This window comes from Palaemon carinicauda, chromosome 43 (assembly GCF_036898095.1).
Source record: "Palaemon carinicauda isolate YSFRI2023 chromosome 43, ASM3689809v2, whole genome shotgun sequence".
NCBI classification, from domain to species: Eukaryota; Metazoa; Arthropoda; class Malacostraca; order Decapoda; family Palaemonidae; genus Palaemon; species Palaemon carinicauda.
In genome coordinates, this window is record NC_090767.1 from 26292485 (window position 1) to 26305824 (window position 13340).

Consider the following 13340-nt stretch of genomic DNA (forward strand, 5'->3'; position numbering starts at 1 on the left):
TAACTCTCTTCCATCCGATGTCACTTGCATCTTGGGTTATTTGTGAGTCAGTTGTGTCTCTTGATGTCTGGTCCCTTCATGCAATAAGGGAATTTATTATTGTCAAGTCTAAGGAAGATACCACGTCTACTGTCCTAAGAGTATCTCTCTATTTCTGTTAAGGTCCAGAAACTTGTTTTGCTTTCTGTGCATATCATAGGTGTTTTCCACTTGTGTTGAATCAAAGTGAAACATCACCCAGTTTTTCATTTTTATGCTTGATTTGTAAATGGCTTGGTATTGTTAGTATATGATATATCAAATGCTATACTGGACATGGTTATTTCTTGGACCTAACTTGTTTCCACTATTAGATCAAGACTATCTTTGGTCTGCTTTGAATCTTGATGTTTATCCTGACTTTGTATGTAGTCAGAAAGAAATAAACACAATATTTTCTTATAGAAATATGATCTATATTGCTCCTTTTCAATCATAGGTTATGACAAATGTATTGGAGGCTTTGACCTTGGTATGTCCTCTCAGGATGCAGTCTTTGGTGCTTTGACTGCATTGGGAAAGTGTCAGGTCACCTTAGAGGATATTTTGCTGGTTTTCTCCCCTTCACTTGCGGGGTTTTCGATGGACTTATTATATCCTAGTTTTGCAGAGTTAATTTATAGCTGCTTACAGTACCTCAGATTGAAATCCTAGTGTGTTTTCAGTGATGGTCTAGAAATGGATATTTTATGCTTCTGTATCACTTGACAAATATTGGAAGAGTCTCTGCCATGCTATGCTTTTGTCTTACAAGACAACTTATCTTATAGCTCCAATGTCGAACCCACAGAAGGATGTTGTCCTTTGCCTCTCTGAGGTCTTGACCTGAGCAATGAGGGCCCAGTGGGCACCCTCATACGATGTGTTATACTGTTTGTAGTGTTGTCCTAAATGGGAATTCAGGGTTGGGGGCTAATCTCCATTTGTGTTAGTTATCTCCAACTTTGCCCACTTTCGCCCTTGCTCCGTTCAGGGTTACCCACTCCTTCCTGGTGAGGGTTGTTTCGCTGGACAGGCCTTTGTTTGGGCTGGGCAACACCTCATTGGATGGCCTTTGGTCGCTTCCCACCACTTCTCTAGCCTGTGAGCAGCTGATCGTTTTGGTTCTTGTCCATCCACTGTTGCGAAGCTTTTGTGGGATTTCAGTCATCACCTTCTTCGTGGTGATTGGACACTGGATGCCTGGGGTCATTAATTTGTTTATTCTTTTCAGTTTTTGCTAGCATTTCTTGTCGAATATTGGGTGGTGGGATACCAGCTATTTTATATAAAGAGAGTAGAGTGGTTGATTTTACAGTGCCAGTAATAATCCAACAGGATTTATTTAGTTCTGGGTCTACCTTATGCGCATGGCATGATCTTGGCCCACACTTATGCTCAGTACTCCACAGTAGAGTAACAGAGTGGCAGGGCTTTTTGTCTCAGAGTCTCAGGGATTGTTCTTCTGTAGCTGGTGTTGCCGAATTTGCTGAGGCGGCTGTTCCTGGTTGCTACTTTATGTTTGCTATTGTTTGTGTGCTCTTAAAAGGAGAGCGTTCTGTCAAGGGTGACGCCTAAGAAGACTGGGTAGGTGTGATTGTCCAGTTCTTTCTCAATCCATTTGATCTTTAGCTATCTATTTGCTTCCATACAGGTTAAACTTTTGTCTTCCTTGTAAATGATGAAGAAGACCTTCTATTCAGTCCTACTAATAAGGTTGACTGTGATGTTAACTGCTACATTACTTGCAGTCAGGTTCTTCAATTCTTGGTATTTGTGTATAACAGAGAATAAAGTCTGCTTTAACCTTTTTTGTCAGCTTAGGTGATTGGTGTTTGTGCCTTGAAAAAACATTTTTGTGTTTGTGCAGTGGATAAGGCATGTTGACTATTCCAAAATTATGCTGTTTACTTTGTTTTCTGTGAATATGCTATTTATTTTCACTTCCATAAATATAGTATTTATTCGGTTGCAAATTATTGATAAATCATTTCTCCATTGTTCTGGTGATTTCTAATTAGGTTGTGGGTTGGCGAAATTGTCTATAGCCATCCAGTTTCCCGTAAAATAGAAAGAAACAAGATTGGTGCAACAGGACGTTGATCACCATTGTAGGGTTGGTGATAATATTGATAACTTTTGTTGATGTTCTACTTTTGCCAAGAGGAACCTATCACTGTCTCTTGTTTGCAAGAGTACAGTGAAGCTTTTTCATAGTGAACAAGGTTTTTAGAATGGTGGCCATCATCATCATCTCCTCCTACGCCTATTGACGTAAAGGGCCTCGGTTAGATTTTGCCAGTCGTGTCTATGTTCAGCTTTTAATTCAATACTTCAAAACGCATTCTTGTCCGTCACTACCATCGCATATTAGTTTGCTTGATTTGAATCGTTTGTCAAATCGGTCAGTGCAGGCCTCAAGCTTTATGGCAAGTGCTTGTCTTTTGTTCTTTGTTGCTTGAGAGTCTGTTTCCTTGCTTTTTCTGCATGATAAATCTGTAGTACACAACTATTGTCTTGCTTGTTGAATGAAGTGATGTACTGTGGAGCATCTGATCCCCTATTTCTTCTCTATGCATCTTGTATATCTTCATTAGGTTCTGTCAAGGGTGACACTTAGACTCCTCTTAATCAACCTATAAAATTAAGGTTAACTTTGAAGTCAGATCTTTCAGTTCTTGGCATTCCTTTATGCCGGAGAATCCAATCTGCTTTGACCTCTCTCTCTCTCAGGTTTATTGTCTGTTTGTGCTCTGAATAAAGTATGCATTTATTCATACTATATTCATACACTCCCTGGCATGAAAAACCTATTCAGTCTGTGCTCTGAATATGCTATTCATTTCATGTTCCCTGGATAAGTTATTAATTTTCTACGGCTTGAGTATGATAGTAATTTTTTGTTCCCTGAAAATGCTATTCGTTGTCTCGTTAATACGAGGTTCTTCTGTCTTCTCGACAAAAGGCTCCACCATTATTCTGTTCCCTTGCTACCAACTGTGTATTTATGTGCGGCCATTCTGTTTCTCGTAAAATGAAAAGAAGAGAGAGACTTGTCACCTCTGATCAGTTGATCAACTATTTCAGTTGGCATTGGTGAATCATACACCATTGATACCTTTTTTTCTTCTCTTTACATTTATGAAAATAAACTTATTGCTCTGTCTCATTTGGGGAAGTACTGTTTATAGTTATTTGCTAATTGAAATCCTTTCTAATGTCATATGAGCTTTGATTGGATGAGGTTTTAGAAGGACGTCCTACTGTGTATAGTAGCTTGCTTCCTTCAAGTCTTTTTGAGGTAATCATCTATCAAATTGTTTTGTGAAGACGTCAAGCTTTTTATTAAGTGACACGTTCCTGTCATTTTCCTTTGGATTTGCCTACAGTTGTCCTCACAATCTTGGTCTATGTCTAGTGAGTCTGGTTGGAGGTTCATTGCCCAATACCCATACACCTTTGTGTGTGCTAGATCTGGGGCACACTGAAGTTGCCTTGCTTGTTGAATAAAACCAGATATCACATATTAATTGACCCTCTTGTTATTTTTCTCTGTATTTTATATTTCCCCATTTTACCCTGGTGCAATTTAGCCCAAACTCCTAAATCCAGATCTCATTGGTGCAAGACTGAAGCTTGTTCTTACACCAAGACAGGAGTAAAGGATTTTTCAATCTTGTTATATTCTCGTTGCTTCTACAATGTTAACATCAAATTGATTTGGATGATCTCTGCCTATTTCATCTTCTAGTGGAGACAGGGACTTTGGCATTTCCTCATGAATAGAAATGACTTGGAGATGACTTAGAGAAAGGACTTATGATATTACCTTATTGAGAGCCTGAATAGAAATCTGTTATTGAGTCTTGGCACAATTATTACCAATTGATTAGTCGTGTTCGTGGGACTTTATCATCCTCTGGTTTATATCCTCGCCCAAATTGATTGCTGTTCCTTTTGCACCATTGGTAATATTTTGTCTGTTTAATGAAGTTTGATGAATATTGTAGAAATAGTGGATGATTTTCTTCATTCCTAGAAAGTTTACTCGCACAGATAGAGGATTTTGTCTTGAAATTTGTCCCCTCCTTGTTTGGAATTTGCCGCTGTGTCAGCCAGTTGAAATGAAGATCATTGTGAAGATATCCAAACCGATACAATATCAAGGACAATCAGAGATTTCAGACGGCCATTTGTTAAAACCGCACAATTGGAAAGGGACATTATAAATAAATCTCGCCTTTTGGTTAACAGAACAAGCAGGAAATAACTATATTATGTACAGATAGTTTGATATTACGTAAAGGTCAGGCAGTAATTTGCCCGCCCAGGAAGGTATCCGACTGCTGTCTTATGGTATTTAAGGTGACCTTAGTACCTTAAGCACGTCTCTCGTAGCCTTGCCTGGGCGGGCACGCTGCCTGTGCTATCTCGTCTCTTCGGGGGAATGCAACGCTAGTTCGATCCGGCGTCTCGCTGGGGTGAGTTTAGCGGACGTCGGGGCAGTACCCCGGACGGATGTCACCCCCTTTTCCAAGGTCTTTCACCCATCAGAGAAGCATCGCATGTAAACGGTGTCTATCGGACATTTGTTTGGTCTTGCTGCTTTCTCGGAAGTTTTCAAAACCTGATTTAATGAAATGTGCTCGAAACGAAGACTCGTGCGTTTGTTGGCGACTCGTTACATTTAAGTAAATTATAAACATCTGATCATTAATGAAGATTCATTTACATTTTTCAGTTTTTCATATTTCTTCTGATGCTATGATATGAATAATGTAGAATTCAGGTTAACTATTGTGTAATTCAATTGAATAAATTCTTCATTTCACTATTCAATCGTTTGATTAAGCACATACTAAGTATTTCATATTAAGGAGGAATTAAACAGGTACGTTTCATGAAGAGTAGTGAAATAAATAAATAATTTCTTTGTAATCCAAATATTTGATTTGTAAATACATGGAAAAAATGTGTTTGAAGTTTGAGGTCACATTTATAATACATTCTTAGTTTGGTGAATTAAATTTTAATTGGAATTTATTATTTGTACAATTATTTTTTATATGAAAGGAATGTGTAACTTATGGCCAATTCTAATGCATTTTTTGATATTCTATATTCTTGAACTGGACTTATTTTCTATGATATTGCATTATAGAAATTAGAATATAAAACAAAACTGAAATGACACCCCAAGTGTCTTATAGAGAGTACACCTTCCGATCACATGGTATAGGTACACGGATACTCTTCTTGTGTAAACATACTTTCTGCCGACAGTATTCCATCTGACCGTGATGTAAAATGGAATTAAGTTTGACTTCTTTTCTTTAAAAGGAATATAAAATTGCTTTGTTAAAGATGGTGTTTGACTTTGAATGGGTTAAAAATATAAATTTAAATATAAATTTAATATCTTGTCATGATTTTATAAAGCAATTTTGCTTCAGTTTATTAAATGGAACTTTTGAAAATCAGTCGTTTAACCAAACTATAAATGTGACTTTATAATTTTCCCAACTAATTCTGGTTCAAGATGACCTCTTTAATTATGACATTTTAAATCACCTTTTAAGAATTACATCTAAGAACTTTATATAAAGGATAAAATATGGCAGTTTCATCTCAAGTTATAATAAACCTCTAACTAACTTTGAGAAAACCAATTTCACTTTAACCAAAAATGGAAGACCTCTTAGTGGCAATTCTCCCATTAACCAAGGCAGTTGCCAGATACTCAATTTCCCATTCAGATAAAAGGCACACGACACAATAGTCTCGGTAGTACCTCCGGCATTGTCTGCCTACTGTACGGATTCTCTGACCTGCAGGGCACCAAGGGAAGGTCGCCAAGTGCCTGCAAAGCCGTTCTGTGAGGTCAGCCCCTATTTTGGGGGGGACACTAATGTACATGAAAAAATAAAATTTAAAAAAATATATTTTTTTATTTTTGTACTTTGATTAAATAAAAGTAAATCTTTAACTTTAACTTTATTAGTCGTTGTTTTAATTACATATTCTTACATAGTAATATTTTCCGTACATCATGATGCATTATTATGCAAGTAAAAGGCATAAAATATTAACCCAAAATATATCTTATATGAATCATTGTTTAAGTTCATAAAAAATGTATTTTGTAATTCGAGTTTAAATGTTCCTGTATTGTTTTAAATATACCACATCATTTTGAGGAGTACTGTCGTCATTTAGGTCGATTGTTGGACACTCGTAAGTGAATTCAATTCCCCAAGTCGTTTGAGAAATACACTACTGTATAATACAGTTGTATAGCTTACAGAGGTACTGTATTAATGATACATCAAACTATACATTTCCTTCTGTTTTTCTTTAATTTGTAACAATGTCGGAAACATTGTTATGGCTTAAAGAGAATAAGCAGGAGGAGATGTATAGGTTCATATCAGAAATACAGGACTTCTCACATCTATACAGCTGTTGTATTATACAGTAGTGTATTTATAAAACGCCTCTGAGATGTTAAACCACTTACTAGTGACCAACACTCGACCAAAATGACGACAGTACCCCTCAAAATGATTTGGTATGTTCACCACAATTCAGGAACATTTAAATATGTTACAAAAATACATTTTTATGACCATAAAAGAATCATAATTTAATAGTTTAATAATCAATGCAAAATCATATTAAATTACAATTTCAAATTACAGTTTTGTGAAATTGAAAATTAATGCAAAATCATATTTTGAGAATCTATAATTTGATTCCTTGAAACAATAGAATAAATACGCTGCTCAAAAAACAATAAATTATTTCAATGAAAATTTTGAATATTAATATAAAAAATGAGTCATAAACAAAGTGTTTATATCAAAATGAAAAATATGAATAAAAGTTGCAAAGTAAAATCTACAATTGTTCATTACGTTTGAAACAGGAAAATTATTTAGAAAATACTAAACATTTTTTCAATTTGATAATAGTGACAAATTTAATAGCTAAAAATTCGGTTGAAATGGACAACCTTTGTGGACTTGTCTGTCCGCTATTCCTCACTGGCTTGGAGTTGTCCAAAACTAAAAATTTGATACAAAAATTGTTTTTAAAATAACTTTTACTTCACATATATGAAAATCTTTTTAATCTTCACCTACATTGGCATAAATTCTCCAATCTTCAAATAATTTGTCTACATAACATTGTCCTCTCAGTTATAAAAATAAATAAAATTTGTATTAATTATGACAAACTAAATTTGATATATCTCGTGAAACATTTAGTTATAAGCAGTTTGCACTTACAGGTCTTTAAGCAAATCAATCATTTATTGATTTCCTTTCCTCACTATGCTATTTTTCCCTATTGGAGCCCTTAGGGCTTCTAGCGTCTTGCTTTTCCAACTAGGGTTGTAGCTTGGCTAGTAATAATAATAATAATCAATGGAACATCTTTGTTTATATATTCTGAAAGTTGAATTTCATGGGATGTGTATACTTCCAGAAGGCTAAATTCACAGCCAGACCTTTGCTCAGACGGTATATATAACATTTAAAATGCTTCCAGAGCTCAAATTACTGGCCGTTCTTTCCTTAAACCTCTACAATGTTTGCGCTTACAAAAGGGTAAATATAGAAGCTACAAAACCAATTGAAATTAAGTTTTACCACAATTTTCAATGATACTTCTGTAATTTCTTTAAACTAACATACCTTGGTAATGTATTTTACTAAATATCAAGTTATTTAGAATATTTTAACTCAAACTTTAGAATATATTACTATCATTATTACATGGACAAAAGTCATGGTATGACAATGGAACAATCTCCAATAGATTTAGTAGATTTGAGAACAAAGCTCTCAGAAGGATATTGGGAGTGAAATGGCAGGACAGGATTAGAAATGAGACTATAAGAGAGATTACTAGAGTGCCATATGTGGATGAGATCATGGCGAGGGGTAGATGGAGATGGTTTGGGTATGCTCTTTGCACTCCAAAAGAGAGATTAGTTCACCAAATGTTCAGCTGAGCTCCATGAGGCACTTAGAAGAGTTGGAAGACCCAGGCCTACATGGATGAGGGCTATGAAGCATGTAGGAGATGATAAATGGAGAAGTATTGATTTAAAAGCTCAAGATAGAGACGGCTGGCGAAATCTAACAGGCGTAGGAGGAGATGATGATGAAGATGAAGATGAATTCAAGCTTGAAGTTACCAACAACTTGAAGTCCAGACAGAATAAGGAACTTGTAAACCAGAATGTTTTAAAAGAGGTTTTTAAGATGAGGAAATTATAACTTATGAGAAAAATCACTTTGGAAAGAGGAACCAAATTTGGAAAACAGAAGACTATAAAAAGTATATTGGAAATTTTCCTGCTAAATAAAAGCATAGAGATGTAATATTAATGTGTTTTTTAACTAATATTTTCAAAAATTTTAAAGGATTGACTCTATTCTACTTAAAATGGTCAAATAACATGTTAGTCATTCTTATTTTCTAGTTTCAAAATGCAATTTTATCTATAATTTATCATATGATATTGAAAATTGTCAAATGACTAGTTTGTAATTATTAAAAAAAATGACTTTAAAGTAATTTTCTATTAAAAATTAATATATCTCACAGCTAATTTCTCAATGAGAGAGAGAGAGAGAGAGAGAGAGAGAGAGAGAGAGAGAGAGAGAGAGAGAGAGAGAGAGAGAGAGAGAGAGTGTGTGTGTGTGTGTGTGTGTCATATACCCTAATCAAGAGGAAAGTAGTCACTGAACAATTACAATACAGTAGTTAACCCCTTGAGAGAGAGAGAGAGAGAGAGAGAGAGAGAGAGAGAGAGAGAGAGAGAGAGAGAGAGAGAGAGTATGCTTACCATAGCTGAAGTCTCTCTTCTACCCTTATGAAGAGGAAAGTAGCCACTGAACAATTACAGTGCAGTAGTTAACCCCTTTGAGTAATGAAGAATTGTTAGGTAATTTCAGTGTTGTCAGGTGTATGAGAACAGAGGAGAATGTGGAAAGAATAGGCCAGACTATACATCATCTTTACAACCTGCAAAGTATTGCTAATCTTAAACCTTTTTTACGTCCTCATATTTAACACCATTCAAATTGTTAGTTGCTTGGATTAACCTGTACAAAACATATTGTATCTATCAAAATCTCTCCAAGTATTACTTGAAATAGATAGGACAGAAATATGCATATTTCTGGCAATAGCTGTGGAGGTTAAGTTTTTTTATACTGATAAGTTTAAATACCCTGACCAAAACTATAAGTTCTACACTGCAAGATGGAAATTTAAAATTTTCACATATTTTGATCATAATAAAAGACCAAATACTAAGTTACTATCATAATTTAAATATATAGTTAGAGTCACTTCTTGAGTCCAAATATCTCTCAAGATTTTCACCTACTCAAAGACAATAAACAAACGAGATGAAATACAATAAAAAGCCAAGAAATAAGACACTCAAGATGATTCACAATAATTGTGCCATCGTCTTTTGTGCTACAGTAACATACAGAAGTCATAAGATCAGGAAATATGAGATCTTGTTACCAAGAAACCAGACAGAACATTGAGAATAGTGAAACTCTAAAGAGATCTACCTAAGGAAGGGGTCAAACAGTTACAAAAAATAACCTTTTTTTTCTAAGTCTTACAAAAACCGAGACACTAAATGGTGACCGATTCAACAATACCTATACATATCTTGAACTTAGTCTATTTAAGAAAGGTGTTAAGTGCTGGGAGACCATTTGCCAACCGAGCCCTGGGGAAAACCTTACAGTTAAACTGTGAAGTCAAAGCTAGAAGAGGATGGACAGAAAGTGCAAAACCATGAACGGCAGCCAAGATTGGATTCATATCAAGTAGGGTCTACGAACTGAATACTCTTTGCTTAATAAACACCAACTTCTGCATCTTATGAAATCAAGGTCTTAAAGTTAGATGGAAGAAAACAAGATATCAACACAAGATTGAATTGAATTCTTTCAACAGAGGACCCATTTCTATACCTGAAAAAAGCCAATGTGGAAATTTAGTGCGAGAGGATTTCCCATTTAGTAACAATCGTTTTCCTTGCTAAGTATACGAAACACTGACAGAGAGAGCAAACTTTCTCTAAAAACCATTCCCAAATTGATGAAGACTACAACATCCAACAGAGGTGGAAACACGTGATGTTTCGAGCAATCTTGTAAAATGGCACCCAATGTTCAGTCTTGTCGATCTTGTGCGGAAGACCTTATTGAGATTGCAAACTTATGTCGATCTCTCGTTTTACCTAAACTTTCCTGATGCACACACACACTTAAGAACAAGAAAACCATTGGGTTATTATCAACCTGCTAAGACATCGATTTCCCAGAATGAAATGAGATATTTATCTCGTTGAAAATAAAATTTCTAGTTTGGGAAAAAATTCTTGCCCTTGTGCCTCCATTTCCCGACATTGTTTATACCAAAGACGTGTTGTCAAGAGTGTACAGCAATGACGTTATCTTTCACTAGATAACCCGACAAAACTAATGCCTTGAACAAGGAGTAACTAGGACATTTTAGAGCGTTTGTAACCCTACAATCGAGCAATTATCTATACTGTACACGATTTACCTCCAAAGTAGCTCCCATTTTACCAGACAGATTCAGAACCTTGAGATTTCCTCACTGAAGTCAACTAATGAAAAGCCCAAGAATGAAGAAGTTGCAAATGATTTTCGAGGGATGGAATGAGACAGGAACTGATTTTGGCACCAAGATCTGCTCCCATCCTGTTTAAGATGAAACTGGAAGGGAAATATTCTGAGTTGAGCAATTAGGAATTTACTTCTCCGTGAATGATAAAGGTCCTTGGACACTTATCGTCTTTTGGGAAGAGTTTCTTATTTTGACAATAAGCAGAAAAATGTGAATTCTTCTCTCCCACAGAAAGGCATGGAAAGAAACTGAGGCAAATCTCATTCTTAAATCAAATGGATGGGTTAAAATCTGACAAGAATTCTTGACATTACCAACATCCCAGACTTCACAAGAACCTACGGGTTTCAAAGAAGGACTTCTCAATTATCTTTAAGAACTAGACAACCATATCAAAGAATTCTAACTACCGAGGATTTAACCAGTTGGATTGGATTATAGAATTTAGGGCTCGAGGAAAGCACTACGGCATCAAAGGCCACTCAACTATAAGATACAAATTAATCAACCATTCCCGTACACTCTCACCTTTTGTTATCATTCGAAACTATAAAACAAATCACACCAATTCTGCATAATATCCAAATATGAATAAGAAGCAATTAAAAAGATTAAATAAATTAAAATTAATTAAAGCTTGTGATAAAACCCAATACCTTTGGTGCCGACATTTTTTATATAATCTACCCGAGTGACAAATAAAATTGTTTGGCAGCGGTGAGGCCAGTCATGATTTCCATCTGTTTTGCAACTTTTGATGGCTTTCTTGAGTCGGCCGAGAGCTTCGTAAGAATCCTGGAGTCCATTGGGGGATTCTTTAGACTCTTGGAGTAGGCTGAGGGCTTCATAAGACTCCTGGAGTCCATTGGGGGATTCTTAACCCTGGATAGGTACGGTCCTCGGACACCCCTTTAAGGGTATACTCGGACGCGAACGACCCCGACGCCAAAACAAATTCTTGAAAAATCAGTTTTTGCAGTAACCTCCTTTTTTCTTTTGCCAAAAAAAACTTCAATGAATGCTTAAAACAACTGTAAAGATAAATACTACCCATCTGCAGAAAAACTATTTATTATAAATATTTTAAAAAATTAAGTAGAAAAAAAAAAAGACCTGACATAAAAATTCATAAAAAAAAAGTTTATACATATATACACAAATCCTTTTAGGAATTGATTCTTGAATGTTTAGGACACATCTTGATGTATTTTGGATGAAGTCAGACCCATGGAGGTGAAGATCTGAAATGAGAAAAAAAGGATAACTTTTTTTGGCCAAAAAAAATTGTCCAAATTTCATGAATTTTTTTGGGTACCCAAATGAAATAGGAAGTGGCTAATTTTTTTAGGGAATAAACATATGTTATCCTAAAATAGAAATATGTAAAAAAATCTTCATTATTTTGTAAATTACATTTATATCAGGGGCCATATCTAAAGGTAATTTTTTGAGTACTTGGAAATTTCGTAAAAAAATACATATATTTAATATATAATATGATATTTATGCAGGTAAAAATATATCAAAATATCACAAATTCTATAGGGAACAAGAATATATATAGATAGGGCAGCTTACGCTTCGGATATGTCCACAAAATGGCCGCCAACCACACTGACTCAGACTCCCTAATCTGCCACTTGAAATGTAGGAAGGGTATGTCAATTTCAAGGTGTTATTTACTAATCTATTTATTATTGGATATGCATAAAAATTGTATGGTGGGTTGCTGGATAATTGTCGATTATTTTACGACTATAAAATTAAAATTCTGACCCAAAAAATTTTTTTTGAAGGGAAATAAAATCGAAAAAAAAATGTAAAACAATATTTTAGCTAAAAAAATTTGATGATATTCAATCAAAAAAAAAGTAAACAAAATTTTCCGACAAATAAACATCTAGAGGAATCATTACTCTGTGATAGTTCCTTAGTACGTAGTAATTTTGAAAGAATTGGGAAAAAACGAAAAAATGGCAATCACCGGAAAATCGAACACATACCTATATATACGCCATATCTGGCTAAAAAAAAGATAGGCATAGGTAGCCAGATCATCCAGAAACACTTTCCAACACTATAAAAATATAAGTTTTGCGACACTACTTGCCAATTCCTTACGGTAACATGACTAAGCAAAAAAATGCAAAACAAATAAAAAGGGGCACTCGTGGAAAAATGGCCATTCTAATATACGGCATTTCAGAAAAAAAAAATTTCAGCCACGTGCTAGGCAAACCATCAAGGCATATTTTCCGACAAATAAACATATAAATGAAATATTACTCTGTGATAGTTCCTTAGTACGTAGTAATTTTGAAAGAAATGGGAAAAAACGGAAAAAGGGCAATCACAGGAAAATCGAACACATACTTATATATACGCCATATCTGGCTAAAAAAAAAATAGGCATGGGTAGCCAGATCATCTAGAAACACTTTCCAACACTATAAAAATATAAGTTTTGCGACACTACTTGCCAATTCCTTACGGTAACATGACTAAGCAAAAAAATGCAAAACAAATAAAAAGGGGCACTCGCGGAAAAATGCCCAACATTCTAATATACGGCATCTCAGATAAAAAAAAAGACATGCACGTGTTAGCCCAACCATCAAGGCACACTTTCT